The following is an 11070-nucleotide window of genomic DNA, read 5'->3' as shown; positions in this document are numbered from 1 at the left end:
GGGAAGAGCCACCCGCTTTGGAGCTTCTTTAGTAGCGCATTATCCGGAGAGTGTGCACGACTCACTGTAAACTTAAGGGGTGTGGTGAACAACGGTAGACGTATATAGGGGCCTGCTCTAGAAACCAAGCTGAAGGTGGTATTTCCTTGCGGATGTTAAATCCAGAAAATGCACTCGCCGTAGCCTTTTGCAATCTAGACTCTAATTTTCGGTAAGTGTCAAACCAGATGATCTTCGCGAGGCACATCCAGAGTAATTTCAGTCCAAACCAGGTTCTTTTACATAACCTGCTCCTCTCTTGTGGACTGACTGAACATCTTTGGAGTTGAATGGCAATGAACAAATATATTATCGCTAAGAGAATACGTTAGTGCGTTCTATCAAGCTCACGCTTGATACAGGCCCTACAAAAACGTATTACAGCGTCGTCGATACGTTGTAAAAAGCATGAACTCATGTTAAAGGTACAAATCACCGATTAGCAGTCGCTAGGTGGTGACTGCTAATTAGAAATCCCAGAATTTAAACATGTGGACTATTTATAGATTTACTCTGTACCAACCGATTGTCGGAAATTGGCATCCTCTTTGTGGGATACTGGGAGGCGCCAGTTGCCGAGGGTTTTGACCTTAAATGCATCATACAGAAATAATTAAGCTTTTTCATTATGTCAACAACATTATATAGTATGATAAAAATTTTAAAAAAAAATGCATAAACAACCAACGGAAATTTATGAAGAGCAGATGACTGGCATTATTACAGATTTCACTAAGAGAAGCGAACACAAGGTCTTAGGAAAACAGCGCAGGTTGGTAATTTGACGGGTAGCTTCCATGCAATTCATAAACAAATGATAGTATTTAACACGAAACATAATGTACTTTTTTGTCTTTCACTTTAAAGAACGGAACACCACCCAAGTATATGTTTACCAAAATAGAAGCGAAAGACAAATGGGTACTAGCTGAAAATGCCCAAATTTTGCTTTTCAATATAGTTGTGTCACGCTCCCAATACCCAGTATATCTGTATTCACTAACCCTTAGATTTCAATTGCGAACTTTCCGATCCTTAGTTCCTAAATTTAATTTACACAGGTGTATTTTCCAGTTTACTAATGCGAGGGGTCGGGAAAGAGCATTGATTTTAAACTAAAGATTTTGTCGGGAATCGAAGCTTTCTGACGGAGGAACCTTTCATACTGATATTTGTGATAAACATCCTTTACCCGTTTACTAACCATTAGCGATTTTTAGTCATTGTAAGGATAATTATCCTAATATCGTGCTGCAATCATCATACGAAATTACCGCCCATCTCGTGTCCCCAAAGCATGAAGAACAAAAATGTATTCTAAGCTACCTGCTGCACATGCTAGACCATCTCTATTATCCTTTCGGACAGCATTACGCACGAGGTTTTTGCTTGCCTAATGACGCTGCACTTTTCTCTTTCGGAGATCAGATTTTTGAGACGTAGGCCACCAGCCCCGTCCACTCACTTTCGGCCTCGCTACGGATTGGCTTTCGCTTGCTCTCTTCTGTCCTACCTCGCCATTTCGTTTTGCTATGCACGGCAACGGTTGTTGAAGCCAGCACATCTCGTCCAAGCGGTAGTACTAGTAGTGGTGACTGGCTGCGTCAGTGGTAACTGGAACCTAGCGGACTTGTGCCCTAAGGCCTGTTTCGTCCTGCTTTTGGTCGTTGTCGTCGTCATCGTCGTTACCGTCGTTGTCGGCGACATGCCGCCACCGCCACCGGCTGCAGCAGGACCTTCTCCCCGGAGTGTCCCTTCAGCCTGCAGTTGTCGGTAGCCAGTTCGTCGTCACTCGGTGCCGCATGTAGCTCGTCCGCTTGTCGCTGCCGCTGCCGACCGCCTGCCATCCAGTCACCCCTCTGTAGAACGCCTTTCTGTATCCCTCCTCCATCTTCCGATTGGCGGCAGGCAAATGCAGGCAAGCAGCCTGTACAGTCGCTTTCTACTGGAGAGTTACCGGTATGCTCCTTTTTCTCATTAAAACTTTTTTTGCATCAAAATCGGCTATACGACAGTCATACCGGCAGGCAGCGCACCGAGTGAGCGAACACGCGTGCCTCGATGGTCTCCTGTATGCCGGCTGCCGTAGTGGCATCGGCAGCAACATCAGCGATGGTTCCTGCTTCTAGCTCCTGGCCTATCTGGCTTACTCTTGGCCCAAGATACCCTTCGAGCATCAGCAAAGCTCGAGCCCCGTTCAGTTTGTCCGCAGTTGCCTTGGTACCGCTTTCAGGGTAGGTCTAGGATAGGCGTGGACTGTCGGCCTGCTTGCTTGCTTGCTTCCTGGTCTGGCCGCTCCGATGGCCCAGGTTGCCACCCCCTGGGCATCTGCCTTACCTCCTCGCCCTTCCCCACTCTTAGCGTACTTGGCTAGCAGAGGTCCCGGGCCTACTTGCTTTTCCCATCGCCCCTTTTCCCCTTCGTTCGTCCATGTCCTTTTTGAGGCCTTCTTCTATTTTGTCTCCGAACCTTCGCCGCGGCACGCTTCGCAAACTCGTTGCCACCACTATCCTTACAACGACTACTACTAGCACTACTACTACACCCCCATCTACTCCTATGCTCGTGCTTCAGCTAACTCTCCGCCGAGACCCCTTCCATCAGCACTAAAGCGTGTTGGTGCTCTGCCATGAGTGGCGCGTTGTTGGCCCAAGCCGTGCACCATCGCTTGCATCTCTCTCCCTTTCTATTTAGACGCTCGGTAGCGGCGGCGCCTGCAGTGGTCCGCAGCAGTCAAGCGCGCAGGCCGTGCATATTTTGGCATTTTTAGTCTGCGTTTTCCCGCCAGTCTACCCCTCCCAATTTCCCCATATTCTTGGGTTCTTGCCCAAACCCTCCTTTAAGCCCAGCAGTCCCAGCCAGTCCCTTTGCGCATCTTTCGCGTGCTGTGCTGCAGACACTGCCGTTATCAGCACTACCACCACTGGCCTCCGCAAGGATGTAAAATTTCGTCCCAAATCTCCTCTTTCCCCCTTTTTGTCGTGGAAGTCCTCGCTCTTGAGCACCAGAAGTGGCGTCCTCCTGGTGACGACGATGCTGGCCTCTCGGCTGGCAAAGCCCTTGGGCAGAGCGCCTAGCTGAGAAATAGAGGCGACGGGTATCGAGCGTCTACGGAGCAGGAAAAGCAAGGCTTGACAACAATGAAGACCCTCGAGAAAAGAGGGCGACCAGGCGACCGACTTTGTCAACTCTAAGCAACGCCAATGTACGCCAGCTACGGTGAGGTGGGACTAGACGCCGCTAAGAAGACCAGCTCCTTTCGGTACTTTCGACAACGGCGTACGCGGAAGACAGCAGAGGCCACTCGCGGCCTCAAGAGAAAGCCAAACCTTGTGTCGACGCATTCGTGAGCCGCTGCCGCCACACGCACAGACGATCCAAGGAGACTCTCCAAGCCACAAAAGAGTGTCGATCTTCTACTGCTACCCATCTCGCACGCGTTACTAAGGGATCTCACAGGGAGTCGACTCGCGATTCGCAATTCGTTCACAGCGAGCCGCTCAAACAGGGAAGGGTGGAAATGACGAGAAGGAAGACGACGCTAGCGGGCAGACCGCCGAAGTTTCCACTACCGAGGATGGCAAGCAAAGAAAAGAAGGGACGCGAAAAAAATAAACGAAGAAACACGATGATGTTGATGCATCGTATAGTGGAGAAATGTGCTCGTAAGCGAGCAGCAGCTATGGTGAAATGAGTAGTACGGCGATAATCATGGTCTGTTTCGTATGTATGCATGCATCGACAAAAGCAAGGGACAAAAACAGTATTATAGAGCTACTATTTAAAAAACAAGCCTTTATCGATTTCTATTCGATCTTTCAACCACTAAGTGCTTTCATACAGATATTGGTATTCTGTTGTTTTTTAGGAAGATCGTGTGTTAGACGGAGTGAAAAGGAGCCACAGACATGCGTTTCTACAATCGATATACAGATGAAGTTGGAGCACTATTGTAGATTGACTCTTGACAAGAGGACAGTTGCGTCTGATTTGGCGAGATACATATCCTGTTTGCAATATAGTTAATATACCTTCTATTGCGCTACGGAAATAGGCTTCTGGAGGTCGATAAAATCAGCTTCAATGAAGTTAAACAGAGCAGTATTCAAAAACGGACAAGTATGATTTTTTGATACGAAGGATATCTCCAGAGCACCATTGAACGTGGAAAGGAGAAATTGTGAGTTGTGATTAAAGTTAGGCGTGTTGTGTCGGAAGGAGCAAGGCTCCATTCAGTCTATTCAGTGCTATATGTCTAGGCCAATCTAAACTCAAATGTAATTAATTTTTTGTTGTACATATGCCACCGACTATTTATAATATAAAATGCATCTCCAATTCTCTAATATGTACGTTTCGAATTTATCAAATACGTTGCAGCCTGTCTGAGTCTTTTTCGCCTAGCGGACCTATGTCTTCCAGTAGCGATGAACGGCTTGTAACGTAGAAAAGGCCTAGTAAATTGCGCACTGATGCAATAAATGGCAAATTTAGCGGCCACATTTTCCAGGTGTGGCACTGGCGATCTAACGAGATCGTAGATCTTAAAAGGTAATCAGTTATTTATATGATGCTGAAGCTATATATATAACCTAAAACGTAACAAAAAACTGTAAAAAGGCGGATGTTAAAAACATAAAACTAAGCTACTTATGGGCTAAAGCTATGATTTAATATACTTAATAAGATTCAAAGATAAAAAAAAAAAGCAGAACTCCTTAATAGTTTCTTTTCACTCACAATATTCCTTCTACACCCTGCGAAATCTACCAACGCAAATCGTGGGCCGAGGAAGGTAGATGGTACATCTTTGATATTTAAGACTTTGTATAATAACGACAGTAGCGGTCATGACGATAGCCGTACTATAGGCTAGCACATTGGTTTATCGCTAACCTTTCTTTCTTTTTTTTTTTTTTTGTAGAAAAGTCTCTCCGCCCGAGGCAGTCAAGTGTAGGCGGCAGAAACGAACCGATCTGGGGTCCTGGACTGGTAACAGCCTAGCGGCCTACCGAAAGAGACGGACGGCGGGCATAAGGGTTAGTTTGGGAGGAGGTGGTGCCAATGGTGGGGTAAAGCGCAAAACGTAAGCCCTTCGTTGTATGTAAGTCCAGGTAGAGAGTGTGGGTGGCTTGAGGGGATTCGGTCGGCTTGGTAACGGGAATGAAATGGCACAGACGGGCTGACAAGCTTGGGTAGAGTTGGACAGGGGTAAAAGGGGTACGGCTTCTCCCTGCCTTCGTTTCTTCTATTTCGAGTCCTATTTTGCGGCTTTTTTCTCTGTCTTCGAAGGCTTCGCTCTGTCGGGGACGCACCCTTCGTTACACTTTAACGAAGAGCAGTACCCACTTCGAAAGCCAAAGACCCATCGGAAACACGAAGGATGATTGGCCGGTTTTACGATATGAAATATTCGAAGTATCAGATCTAGGCTTTCAACAGATCGCGAAGTGCTCATCCCGATAGGGAGAAGGAGAATCGTTCTTGCTTCATGCAATAGTACATTATACATGGCTGCACGCCGCCGTAGATGTAGCAACATGAAGTACGCTATAACGGTATAGTATAACAAATAAAATCAGGCAATATCAATACGAAAGTTTGCCTTCTATCGATAGCTATGTTAAGAGGTGGAAAAAACCGAATTTATAGAAACCGTAAAATAATTCCTATCGATTTGAAAATGGGCGTTTCCGCTTGGCTTGAATATATAAAATAGGTTAGTGACTATAGTTAGAGAATGGTAACTTAAAAAGCAGACTACCTGCTGGTAATCTGACAATGGAAACGATTTTTTTGTAATAAAAAAATCGTTGGTTTGATATACTTATCGCCTTTTCGAGTTAATATCCTCAACATATAGTCACCTTTATTCCTATTAGAAACTGGTCTATTGATTTATTGTAAAGTGGAAGTAGCAGCAAAGCTTATGTGAAATACTTGTTTTATGCGACGTTAGCGTCTCAGTCAGTTGAAGGAGTGCCGTTGCTAATAAGAGAATTAGTAAGCCTTAAAATATGCCGCTCGAAATTAACTGTAAACTCTAAGATTGCTTTCTGTTCAATCGTCTGCAATGTAAAGATATAATATAATCCATGCAAAGCTTGATCTTCAAGATTAACTCATGTAGGCTTATATTATAGGTACTAAATGAGAACAAATATTCTTAAAAATGAGCGTAGAAAAATTGACAAAGACACGCAGGCTATAATACTCCCAGGTAGCACTTCTTGATGTTTCCTTTGGATATCTTTTGTACCTCGACCCTTTAGAGTGAAAAACCTTGAATCTCGAAGAATTTCAAGTTGGGCTTTTCTTTTTTTCTCTATGTTTCACGAACGTTACCGGTGTCCCTTGACAATATGTGTGTATCGGTATCCCTTGCGTTCCCACTTGAACAAAGGAACCCCTTCTCGAGCACAGAACCGTATCGAATATTTGTTCCCCCGAAAACCCCTGCATTAACTTGCCTGCTCATTTATTTTCCGTCACGTTGCTACTATGAAGAGTAATCGTTATAGTTCGCTAACCCATCCCGTCTGTCTTCCTCTCGCTCGTTGGCACTTTCTTCTTTTGGTACCGTCTGCATCACAGAAGTTATTACATCACGCCTTTCTAATGCGGTGCGGATCGACCTGTCTAACAACGATTCCCCCGTTTGTGGATCCCGTGATATTTTTTGCGAATTTTTCCTGTGCTTGAAATAGGTGTGCGTTACACTAACATGTATTTAGGGCCGTCTTTGAATGTGCATTGCAAATGAATGTAGCCATGGACAACTCGCCATGATTTCCAACACTTTTATTCTTCACGAAGGAAGCTGAGTTCCACGAAAGGCGTGCGAAACGAAGTGATCAAAGCAGTTAAGTATAGGCCATATTTTGAGAGCAAACACAAACAATAGCCTGCGTCACCTAAATTCGAATTAAACTTCCCTGCACACCAATTGTTCTACCTCCATCCGGAAAAGCATAACAATGTGGTGCTTATCGATGGTAATTAAGGACGGACGTTTTCTTTGGAATATACGTGCGATGTGGTGGCGGAACAAGCTTTAGCAAAGCTCGTTTCAAATTTACATTTTTAACTATTTAATGAAATGCTACTGGGTCGGCCTCGATGGATCCTTTAAACGTATGAGACAAATACTTGAAAGTATTACTTCACACAAATCCAATATTTTTTATTATTTTTTTAAAATTATATCTATATATGATTTTTTTGTTTTTTTGTTTCACAGTTTTTGTGAATTCACACAATTTTCAGCTTCTTTTTCGCGCACATTTCTTAACTGGTAACGCAAATATTTTTTTCGAATGTATTCATTGTCCCTAAGTTGTCGTAGTTTAATTTGCTTCTTAAGTTAAGCAAGCTTTTTTTACGTAAAAACAAATCGTACGGAGTTGTCTCACATAATATGAGGGTTTTTTTGGCGTTGCCCCGTTTACTGGTTAGCTGCTCTCTAAAGTGATCCCTTAATAACGCGATTACACTATTAGTTGCGTAAAGGGGCGAACCATCCTATTGAAACTACGTATTTTGCTACATATCGGTATACATCGCTTTCAGGTACCAAAAGGTTTGAGATCATCTCCTGCCGGGAAAAGCCAATGATGCCTCCAACCCATATGTCATACCAGACGGTGATCTGTAGGATCCCTTTCGTAGATAGCCCCGGGGGTTCTCGGCCACGACAATCTGCGAGCTGTGGACCAATTTAAGTAAAATATCCGTGCCGCCATCTCAGAGATGTGACTAGATATTCGCCAAAAATTGAACGAAATGATGAACCGCTATGAAAAAGCTACCTCACGTACGTTGTGTTAAAGTAAAATCTTAAAAGTGTAAAGTTTGTAGTAAATGTAGATATGTTCAGTTGTTTTTTATGGCCGTCATTTTGAAATTGCTACCGACCAGATGGCTATCCCTATATGTATATATACATATATATGCAAATATAAGAAAAATTGTGGTGCGTATTCTTACGAAATGACGTAATAGATTTGGGCATTCGAGTGATCAGTGGCTCGTCATAATGTGACAAGGATCGATCACAACATTTTCGTGGTCATTCCTCATTCGAGATTCGTGGGTGGTTTTGATACGAATAGCAGTGATTGCAGTGACTCAGCCGGCAGAGTTGGCTGGTTACATGTTTTTTTTGATCTACGCGAGCCATGATCTATATGCTCTTGTCTGTGCTATGGAGGTTAGGAACGGTTATACCGTTCGTTTCCTCTGCCGTCCTTTTTTTTTTCTTTAGTTAACCCTCGCTATTACTGCTGGCGTGGCGTCTGCCTAAGATTCAGCCGCGTTGAACCATCGTTTCCGATGTGTGTCTATACGTATCTTTCTTTCTTGATTTTTCGTTGCACAGAATACTTTTTCTACAGGCCCTTTCGTCTGTCTCCCAGCCATCGCTGACTCTCCGGACGCTGATGCGGCCTCTCAAAGGATAATATCATCGGCGTTCCACAACAGCCTCGACTCAGCCCGTCTCTACTTCAAGCCTTTCAGGCGCTTGGTTCTTAGGTCCCGGTTCTTGCTCTGGGAGCAGTTGTATATCGCTCGTGGTGCTAGTAGGATTCGTTGTCGTTGTAACAGAAGCGGCAGTGGTCCTTCTCGACGATAACAACAACGTCGAACTTGGAGAGACGACGAAAGAGTCTCATACTACGGAGAGTTGCTACTGCTGTTGTGGAACGCAAACCTTCGAGCTGAGCTGAGCTGAGTTGAGCTCGTAGATTTCGTTCTATAAAGCTAAACCCTTCCTTTCTGTCTCGTCGTTTTTAAGGAGATTTCTTGGCTCTAAAAGTTGCCACTGCTACCGGCGTAGCTGCTGCTACCGTTGATCCGATGTCTCGGTTCAACACGACTCACCGTCGCCTAGATGGACAGTGGGTGAGTTTAGGGGTAAGTGGAGAACTGAGAGGACCAAAGGTTCCTCCGACAAGGAGGAGCACACAATTGGTTGGCGAGAGATGCCCCGCATCCTACATTCCCTCCAGAGTAGACCAGCAGGCAGCAGGCGGTCCTGGCAGGATCGAGGACTGGATAGCGGGTTGGTCTGCCGCTTCGTTGGTTGACTGCACGCTGCTCCTAGTACAATCGACGGCGATAACACTCACCCAACAGACAGACAAGGATTGCGCGGGGAATGCATTCCTCTGCTTTCTTTTGCCTTTGCTGTTTCTGCCTCTTTTTCCCTTCTTATTCGTCGTCTAGCGTCTCCGATAGTAGTGGATAGAATGAGATGACTAAGCACAGTTCCCCTATGTATACCACTATCACCACCACAACATTAGGAAGTAGGCGACGATAGCCAACCTACACGCTCAGAATGACTCTTCGTTATCGTACATATATATATATACCTATTGCAAGTAGTTACATTACCTCAACCCGTTGGACACTCGCCTGTTTCGTGCGAATGAGGAGATTTAAAGCAATAATTTCTCGAATTCGAAAATCAAACAAGCATGCAAAAACGCCAGCCATGTCACTAAAGTGTAAGGGAGTGGATTTTGTCTTGAGCGTTTATAAAGTCATAACGCTAATTCAAGCTTTCGCAAACTTTCTGCTTAAATATACACAATGGTTACTGGTCTATTTAACAGGAAACACGAGGTTATGGTTGAAACCCAAAACGAATAGGTACTAGAGTGACAGCAAAAGCTTAGATAAAATTGTATGTATGATTAAATTAAAAAAATTCATTATTCTGTAGTATTCTCTATTGTGTGTTCTGCTAGCCAAGAAACAGAAAACTATTTTTTTCTTACAGCCGCTTACTCTCAAAACAGTTTGCCAATTAAAATTGAAGTTAATAACGAATGTAAAAAACAGGCACTGCGTCAACATAAGTGCCATGCCTAACTTTAAATTTTATTTTTCAATAAAATTTTTCAATTGGACAATCATCTAAATTATAAGTCGTTTTAAAAGAAAGTGTTTTTTTTTTTTAATAACAATGATAATAATTAGAATTATGTTATAGCATGTGTGTGTTTGCAATGTCATTGAAATTCAGTTTTTTTAATCAAATCAAGCAGAATATTAACGTAACCCCATAAATTGTCGTTTCGTTAATTCAATCCGACAATTGTCACCGGCTAAATCGAGCCATCTTTACCATAAATTATTTGAACATATATTTCCTGGGATTAAGTTGAATTAACATGACGCTGTACTTTCCTTCATTACGAGCCTTTCTTAATTAAACCTGCTTATGTAAGTCGGCTGAATGTGGAACGAAGAGCTATAGGACAATAGAGCATCCACTCCGAAATCGCAAGAAAAATATTAGTTTATCTATTTACAGCGTGGGCAGTTAATATTCTTCAAGAATTTCATTCAGAGTTGACCAGCGCATCTATTTTCCCAGTACTAGGCAAAACATTTTAGACTAGTTCTTACCTTAGTTTGTTCCAAGTTCTCCAGTTAATGTTTGTTCTGTTAATTTATTAATTACAATTACAAAAAAAAAAACCAAACAACGCCTAACGGGAGTACCAGACAAAACCTTATGCGTATTTACGTTCAGTTCAATTGCGAGAGTTATCGATTCATCTGATTCGTTCAAGTGTCCTTAGTAAAAAGAAATTCAGTTTTTGACCAACGGACAAGACGACAGAGTCATAAAATTTCAACATTAATTGTTGTCTAGTTATTTCTATGTCGGGCTTACCGTCTAACAAATAATCACCGTCAAAGTGGCAGCATAATTTTTTACAGTAAGGACCATAATCAAGTAAAAAGTGCAGACATACAAATTCCCTGTGCTCTTCGACTAAAAACATACGCCACGTGTGAAATCCCGACGATTATGGCAAGTGCTTCTGAAATGACTCATCTGAAGTAAGTAATATTTGTTGAGGAATGGTGTTTAAGTTGTCTATATAGTAATATGCCTTTAGAACCATTGTCTGTTAGGCGTTTAAATTGCTAAATATATTTAGATAATTCTCAATCAAATACGGATGTGTTATTTCATTGATAAAATATTAGAAATATAATTGGGCGCCAATTGCA

The 11070-nt window shown here is 43.1% G+C and overlaps 1 long non-coding RNA gene across 1 annotated transcript; it reads left to right on the top strand.

Annotated features, from left to right (window-relative positions):
• Positions 1-3920: 3920 nt before the first annotated feature.
• LOC111271182 (uncharacterized) lies at positions 3921-9948 on the top strand. Its single transcript, XR_002686738.2, has 4 exons — positions 3921-4219; positions 4420-4590; positions 4964-5078; positions 7609-9948. It is a non-coding gene; the product is annotated as an uncharacterized LOC111271182 (long non-coding RNA).
• Positions 9949-11070: the final 1122 nt, after the last annotated feature.

The sequence above is a fragment of the Varroa jacobsoni genome, unplaced genomic scaffold, assembly GCF_002532875.2.
Source record: "Varroa jacobsoni isolate VJ856 unplaced genomic scaffold, vjacob_1.0 contig00413, whole genome shotgun sequence".
Classification (NCBI taxonomy): domain Eukaryota; kingdom Metazoa; phylum Arthropoda; class Arachnida; order Mesostigmata; family Varroidae; genus Varroa; species Varroa jacobsoni.
This window is presented reverse-complemented; position numbering and strand designations above follow the sequence as displayed.